The sequence below is a fragment of the Mizuhopecten yessoensis genome, unplaced genomic scaffold (genome assembly GCF_002113885.1).
Source record: "Mizuhopecten yessoensis strain PY_sf001 unplaced genomic scaffold, ASM211388v2 scaffold4559, whole genome shotgun sequence".
Taxonomy (NCBI): Eukaryota; Metazoa; Mollusca; class Bivalvia; order Pectinida; family Pectinidae; genus Mizuhopecten; species Mizuhopecten yessoensis.
Window position 1 is genome coordinate 174,163 of NW_018405607.1, and position 9,099 is coordinate 183,261.

Sequence of the window (9,099 nt, forward strand, 5' to 3'; positions counted from 1 at the left end):
TTTCGACTGTAGCTGACCACAGTCTAGTGACATTACGACCTAGCTTACCTCAGCATAGTGAAATTTCGACCCTAGCTTACCTCATCATATTGACATTCCGATCGTAGTTAACCTGAACAGCTTAGTGAAATTTCGACCCCAGATTATCTTGACATAGTGACATTTTGACCCTAGCTTCCCTCAGCATAGTGACATTTCAACCCTTCCTTACCGTAGCATTGTGACATTTCGACTGTAGCAGACCACAGTATAGTGACATTACGACCTAGCTTACATCAGCATAGTGACATTTCGACCGTAGCTTATCTTAGTATTGTCACATTTCGCCTGTAGCTGACCCCAGTATAGTGACATTACGACCTAGCTTACCTCGGCATAGTGAAATTTCGACCCTAGCTTACCTCATCATAGTGTCATTCCGATCGTAGTTAACCTGAACAGCTTAGTGAAATTTCGACCCCAGATTATCTTGACATAGTGACATTTTGACCCTAGCTTACCTCAGCATAGTGACATTTCGACCCTAGCTTAGCTCAGCATAGTGACATTTTGATCGTAGCTGATCATAACATAGCAACATTTCGACCCTAGCTTACCTCAGCATAGTGTCATTTCGACCCCAGCCTATCTTGACATAGCGACATTTCGACCCTAGCTTTACCTCAGCATAGTGTCATTTCGACCGTGTATAGCTAATTACCTCGGTATGTAGACATTACGACCATATATAACAAAGTAAGAAATCAGTTTGACCCTTTATTATCCTAGTAGGTAGACAATTCGACCATAAGATACCTCAATATAATGGCAATTCATTGAAAGTTATGCTTTACCTCAAATAATCTGACCGTATATTACCCCATTTAAGAGACTACTCAACATTTGACCGTACGGAGGCAATCCGGCCAAATATTAGATTCAATCGTAAGTTACCTCAGTATGGAATGTAATAAGAATTTAAAACAGAATAGCAAATCCAGTATCAAAAGACTAGATATAATTGTGTTTTATCTGTGCACTGGTACAGGTTACAAATCATATTGTTGAATGCAATTTTGATATAAAAATCGATATTTCCCGTCTCATGTCAATTTGTAATTACCAAAAGGAATCTCTCAAATTAACGAAACTGGTTTCAATTTCGCTGTAGCACGTGCAGGGTTATATGGTTAATACAAGACATGTTATACACCCGAGCATTATGAACAGAATTTCATAAAATCTGAATTGCGGTGCAATTACAAAATCGGCTATAACCTCATAAACATTGTGCTAAATCGACTCATATAACTTCTACACCAAAGCCAACGTGTACGATAAAAGACACGCCAGTGTGACTACAGTGGAGGTAACACAAATATCTGAGAACCTACTGGCATGTTTTTTGGACCTGACAAGCGTTCACCGATAAAGTAGGTACAATATGACGATACAAGCGTGCGCAAAACTGTGCGATAGCTATCGCGCAGTTGTTCGATAGGTATCCTGGTTGATATATATCAAAGAATGACATGTGAATGAATACGAATTTCTTACATTAATGGACACATCACTTACCGAAATTGTCTTCTTCCATCAACTCTTTTCTTTGTTCTCCAACAGTGTGGAAAACGATTACACCTCGCTTACATTTACTGGTATATCACTTATAATGTCTCTGACCATTCCTCATTTAAGACGCAACCGGCATCCTTTTGCTGAAATCAAAATTGATATTTTGTCACATTCTAATGAAGGTTCGGGTTTTGGATGGTGACATGCTTTGCAACAAAAAATCAATTTGGACAAAAGTATAAAGTTTATTTTTATCATAGCATGTATTTACAGTTTGAGTCTAAACTAAGCTGAGTGGTTACGTGAGTTAAATTTACACGGAGTTAAAACAACGGTTTTTGCTGTGACCTGATCAGGGATTCTTACTAATCAAGCTAAAACTATTTGGTAAGGACAGTTGACAGCGGAGTTCGATTCCTCGAGCAGACATAAACAGATTTTGTCACCTGCCCGAACACGTGATTTTTCTCCGGTTTCCTCCCCATTAATACAAGACCGCGTTTGCGCTAATATCCGCGCCAAGGAAATGATTAATATAAATTGAATAACTTTTACAATTGTTGTAATATATATATAGTTTACACTATGTATTAAGTTATCGATCGGTTTTGTAAGTGGATCCTTGGAATGGTGTAGAGTCGATGATTTACCGCTGTTGCAAAGAGAAATGAATCTTTGGATATGTTCTAGCAAATCGATACATTCAAAATATATTTCATGGCCGTATCTGTTTTGATGTAGCTTATTGCACAAATCGTAATTCTACACGATACTGCGTTAGCTTAGACATATTTATCATACACCTTTACATGTAACTTATACGAAACCGTCACTGTGAAAGGTATTTCGCACACAAGGTCTTTCAATATACTGAAACTAAAATAAAACATTTGCTCTGCCAGTTACTACAAAATTGTTTACAAGTAATGAGAACATGTATAAACTCTGTTACTTGTAGGAAATGGAAAATTATTAGTTCTACAGAGCCGAATATAATTACCTTATCCATCGGTTGTCTTAATATCGAGACGCTACTTGTTATTTTGATCTTTCCTTTTCCTTTTGTTTATACATCTGAATTCGCTCTTGCTACTCGCGTATAATTAAATAGTTATCTACTGCGATGTCATGAACTACGTCATTGAGACATTGAGAAATTATCTCGGTGTTTTGGTGAAAGGAGAGTGCGCTATCCACTGCACCACCCTATCGCTCTGTTCTAATAGTATGTTTAAAACTTGAATCAAGCCGTCTGCATAATAGAAACACCCATACATTCACAATTGTCATTATTATAAATTTACATCAAGTAGATCACAAAGTAGATAATGACGAAGGACCTGTAGCACCGTAAGAACATGTCACCTACACTTATGAACAAGTTGCAAGATTTTAACTTATTTTGACGTCTGCCTAGCAGCTTAGCCATATGAAAACAGATTCAAATGTAGACACAGCCGGAAACAAAAGAGTAGGTAACAGAGGTTCAACAGTTTCGATTGGGGGACAGCAGATCAAGTTTGGCTTGTTCAATTTAAGCAAAAGACACCAAAGAAAACCACTGATACTGCAGGCAGCACCACATTAGATGCCTCATTTGTTTAATTCTCGACATTAAATGAAAAGAGTATCTAGAAATATTCCATATCTAACTTTAAAGTGAAAATTATCAGCTATAAAAAAGTACTGTGTTATATATTTATAAAGACACTGGCTTCCATAGACAGGTAATACTTCTCCGATGAAAACAAATGTGCAGACACAAACACTCTGTATTGTAACATCACAATAAGAAAATTATAAGGGCTATGGTCTCGTTACAGTTGTGAATACTCATAATTGGTAAGAATAAAACCAGCGGTGTTTTTTTTCGTCACAGTAGAAAAAATCACCATTATTTTTTCTGTAAACCTTATGTTTTACTGTTGGAAATGTACATCTGTAAGTAAGTAAATAGTTTGTGTCATGTTGAGTTGACGCTCAGTTATGTTGTTTTGTTTTCACTTTAAATTGATATTGTCATAACCACATGACACCAAGTGTGTGCTGACGTCACGAGAACAGAGGCTGATCAACAAAGTCCCAGTCTATGACGTTTCGGGAGTAGGGACATCTTATACACTAATAAAACGGAATTGACACACAATTCAAGTATGGGGGAAAATCTACTATAACGGAAATCGCCAATTACAGAGGACCTACATACAGTTTGAACGTCACTATTGGTGCGCACTAAACATAGGCTGTGATGACTCACTGGTTTTGTTTGTTTGGGGTTAAACGTCCTCGCAACAGAAAGGGTCATATATGCGGACGGGTGCCTAGGAGACACCACCGGAAGGGAAAAAAAAGATAGAAACAAAAATATACAAGAAATTGCGAAAATGAAAAAGAAAAGTGTTTCATTGGGAGCGTCTAATCGACTTTGGTCTCTTTAATGTCCACTTAGTAGAAACCTCCGATCAGGCAGTGGGATACAGCAGGTCTATTCAGGTATAATTGTAATTGACATACTATACAGTCGGTCATCTGGACCCGTATTCATGAAACCGTTCTCATGCTGAAGCCGAAATTCTGTGTAATTGACATACTATACAGTCGGCCATCTGGACCCGTAGTCATGAAACCGCTCTCAACCTGAAGCCAAGATTCTGTGTAATTGACATACTATACAGTCGGTCATCTGGACCCGTAGTCATGAAACCGCTTCCATGCTGAAGCCAAGATTCTCTGTAATTGACATACTATATAGTCGGCCATCTGGACCCGTATTCATGAACCCGTTCTCATGCTGAAGCCAAGATTCTGTGTACAAACCCAATTACTTTTGCCAGTGATAAATTGAGAAGAAGAAATATGATTTTTGTGGGTGTAATGTAAGAAATTTGGAAACACTTTGATACTGTTTTCAATGTTTACACTTGACTTTTTGACCTTGTTACATGATTTTATGAGAGTTTCAAGCACAAATCGGGGCAAAATGACCGGATTAAAACTGCTTCACCCATGGCAACGTTTTTAGAATTTAGGAAACAAAAAAGATCCGAAATGTTGCAATGGAGACAGCAGATCAATTCTGGTCCCTTCCATTTCCCCTTTATAGAAGACACGGACGAAAAACCCCGATTATTTAAATAGGCCCCACATAAGTCGCCTCTTACGATCATGCCGTGGGTGCAGCAGGCCTATTCTATTCCCATACAGAACGGGTTGACTAAAGTGTTTAACGTTCACACAGGTAATGGAGTTAATGGGTTCAGTCCAAAGGTCAGTACTTACCAAAATCCTAAAAATGGTAGTTGTCATTTCCTATTTTAGGTTCAACTGGTAACAACTGGTCCACCCGTTGTAAGTACAATGTGAGACAGCAGATCTTTGTTTAGTTTCTTTAATGCTCCCTTATAATTAGAAGACACAGGAGGAAACGCCTTATTTTGCATGGGTTCTACGTTAGTCGCCTTTTACGACATTCAGTTGGATACAACAGGAGAATTCTTACCCAGAATCTGCTACCATCGCAAGGAGGCAAATACACCAGCATACAACCACCAGCACACAAACACACATACATAACACACATACATAACACACATGGAGAAACGTACTTGAATAACCTAGCTGTTACTAGTATTAGAACGCTTAACAATATAAAACCAAACCAAACTTCGTAATTTTACGTCGATTTAGTTGTTATTGTTATCTCCGTCTGAGTGGTGATATTTTATTTTTGTTAATTTACATCACTTGAGTTTTCTTTCTATTTTTTATAGCAGTTGTTGAAGTCAAATGTTCTACTTACACGAATCCTTCTAGTGTTATATTGAACAATATACTTTCGATCATGACTCTCCCGACGGCGGCTGTAGATATCAAAGATCAAAATCATAAACATAGTACAGGGTAACCTCTAGACACAAGGTAAATACCGCACTAAATCTTAACTTGTGAGAAGATAAACTCATACATCTGCTATATCTTGGCTTTGGGAAAAATAAAAATCGTTTTCAGAATACAGTACCTATTTTGACAGGTGTCATTTTCATGTAAAACTTACATTTAAGACATTTCATATGCTGCCCATGCTGAACATTTTTGCTAAGTTGCTTATAATTGGTTTCTTACTGTTGGGATGATGACACGGTCTGTATTAAAGGTATTTATCACAAATATATTTCCAAGATATTATGTAACATAATATTATCTAAAATTCAAAATTTAACATGTATTATTTCCAAATATTTGATCTTAATTATCGGAAATAAAAAAGAGTGCAATGTGATTAGAATTAGGACTACTCGATATTATTTTGCAGTTTTGTTTTAATATCTATGTATGTGAGGGGGAGGATGGGGGGGGGGATATACCATGCGAACTCTTACTATGAACCTGCTACCAACGCAGGGAAGCAAACATACAGAACACACATGGAGACGCGTCCTTGAATGACCTAGCTGTTAATAGCGAACGCTCGTGTGTGAGCTTCATATGTAACACGTTCACGTACACGTAAAAGAAACCCCAGTCAAAATCTACCATGAAATCCCATAGACCTAGCAAGTCAATCTACTTGCATAATTAGGGAAATCGCGCGTGCACACATTCTGTTTATGGAACCCGCCATTTTGGATCCACCGGATGTAGAATAATTTCCAATAAAAGCTATCTATTTTAATACAGAAACATACGGTCTCAAATAACGTTTCTTTTTCTTTTTCAATTTTAATGATTTATTTGACATTACGCCGATTTTCTTGCCCATACGTTTCTGTCGAGACCAAACCCAGCATAAACAGATAAAACCAGCGTTCAACGTCATCAGTCATTATGATGCGTGTATTTTAGGTTGTAAAAATAACAACACAATTATCATAGAAAAGTATCATATTGTGTGTGTGTAAGAAATCCGGTCATGGGTCCATGTAAAAGAGCAAAATTACGTAAGATACATGTTTTTGTCAGGAGTAAGGATGGAGGTTGTATTTATTTTTCATTTTCGTAGAGTCTACACACTCGGGTTCTACTTAGTGTTTCAAGCTACTGTTGCATTGAACAATATATTTCAGATCATGACTCTCCCGACGGCGGCTGTATATATCAAAGATCAAAATCGTGAACATAGTACAGGGTTAAATACCGCACTAAATCTTAAATTGTGGGAGGATTAACTCATACCTCTAGACACAAGGTAAGTACCGCACTTAATCTTAACTTGTGGGAGGATTAACTCATACCTTTAGACACAAGGTAAGTACCGCACTAAATCTTAACTTGGGGGAGGATTAACTCATACATCTGCTACATGTATGTCTAGGTTTTGGAAAATACAGGTCATTACTCAAATACAGTGACAGGTGTCATTTTCATATAAACATACACACACAAATGTTATATAATTTCCATGGTATATACCAGTGCTGCATTGCCTGTAATTGGTATTATTACTTCATCTCTGCATGCAACTGTGAAGATTGGAAGACTGACAAATATCATCGAAAACCACGATAACTATAAAGACAAGTTTGTTTTACTTGTAAGTGGTTTTATATAAATGCTTTTTTTTGGTTTAAATTTTCACAAGAATTATTGTGCGTATTCTGAATTAAATAAAAAAAAACATTCAGTAAACAAGCAGCTGTTTTGGTAAGTTATTGTAATCCTTAACTTGTGAAATTCCTATGCCCTTTGCGATATTATATGAAATGTACATATTCTCCTCATGCATATACATTATGGATGAGTTGGATTTATTTTCCATGTTTAATAAATGTTAAGTTTGTCTTTCAGTTGTTAAGTGCCTTCGACATATCTATATGTGAGTCATCGCTCTCTTAAGTCGGCATCAGATCCAAACTATCGAATACACCAATATACAACCTCCAGCACACAGACACACACATATAAAACATACATTGAGACACGTCCTGTTATGACCTTAGATGTTAATATGACCTTAAACCATAATAAATAGAACCTTTGTCTGTGGTGCTACGTCCTGACAACAGCTAAGACAACATACAGACGGTGTCCACAGATGGCAGGACTATTTTGATGTACCGTCCCACTGAAATGGCATTACCAAACATACCTATAACCAAATAAAGCTAAATATATTATTAATAAAGGATTACATTTCATACATGAATGCAATTTAATGAATGGTAACATTCAACCCTAATGCGGCGTTCACACAGTGCCGATTATGGCTCCCGTTTGAGATCAAACAGCGCTACGACACGAACAGCGAAAAAGTCGGATTACTTTCCTCAATGATCTGGAATGTCCTATCATTGTCGGAACGCAGTCGTATACGTTCGTAACAGAGTCCTACGGATCGGGAATGGTCCGGAGCGGTCGGCCAATCACTCCCGACAGTTACGTGCATCCCGTAACATTCGGGAAACTCAGCCGATTTTGTATAGTCGTATTACAATCGTGACTATGTCGTGACATATTCTGCTGTATCGGATCAAAATCGTAACAATATCCTGTGTTGTCTGGATGGTATCTTGACGGTTTCGTGTGGATCGGGACACTGTCGTGATGAACGGGCAAGATTTGGAGAAATTTTTCATTGCCGTTTCTAGCCGATTAAGTCCAGATTGCGTCCAGATCTTGCCGAATGCGTCGGTTCACTGTCGATCGCGTTCGGGACAATCAGGACGCTGACGGGACAGATTCGGTCGTTTTTTACCATGCGGAAGATACAAATCGGATCAGATTCGGATTGAGAACGGGAGAATCGGGACGAATTTGGCTGGAAACGGCTGAATCGGGACGCTTCCTGAACAATATATGATTGTTGTCGTGATTAAATAAACATTTTCACAAATTTGTGAATTTCCCGCCACGAATCACACGATCTTGATCAGACTTTTGACAATTTTTTATCGGAAGTGGTCCTACCAAGGACGGCAGTAAAAATCCTGAATGTGTGACTGAGGCTTAACAAAACTAACAGTTATTCGTTAGTCGCAAGGATTCGAAAACTGACAAAATGACCAGTTGTATATGAATAATAATGTGTTTACTGAAGTCCAAAATCAGAAATATTTCTGTATTTGGTTTTCATCACACATTTCATGGCATATTCATATACACCATACAACAGTGCCTGTTAAACACGTCTATCTGTATTAAGGAAACTTAAACTTTATACAAATTCTTTACAACAAATGATGCCGCAATACTAGTTACAAAAGGTACTTAACTTACTAGTTATGAATATTTATATAGAGATGCCATGTGGGGAAAATTAACAGGACGTTGTGTAAAATACAATTCAATACATTTTCACAAAATGGTCAACAAAATGTCCCTTACCTATATGTCATCGTTAGTCACCGTAAGTAGCAATTTTCAGGACCTGTTTGTCCCGGTTCTTGTGTCTGTTTGTCCCGGTTCTTGTGTCTGTTTGTCCCGGTTCTTGTGTACTTGTTTTGGAATCCTTTTTGTTGATTTTGTATTATTTTGTCACTGCTATTTATTGATTAACAAAAAAACTCGTTAAGTTAAATTTCAAATGCAAAAGAAATGCTCAACACCGTA

At 37.5% G+C, this 9,099-nt stretch overlaps 1 protein-coding gene across 1 annotated transcript in view; it reads right to left on the reverse strand.

Annotated features, from left to right (window-relative positions):
• Positions 1 to 1,694, reverse strand: part of LOC110449309 — a 56,152-nt gene extending 54,458 nt beyond the window's left edge. The window contains exon 1 of the mRNA XM_021496079.1: positions 1,558 to 1,694. The gene's annotated coding sequence lies outside the window, so the exon portion shown is untranslated. The remainder of the gene's footprint in view (positions 1 to 1,557) is intronic.
• Positions 1,695 to 9,099: the final 7,405 nt, after the last annotated feature.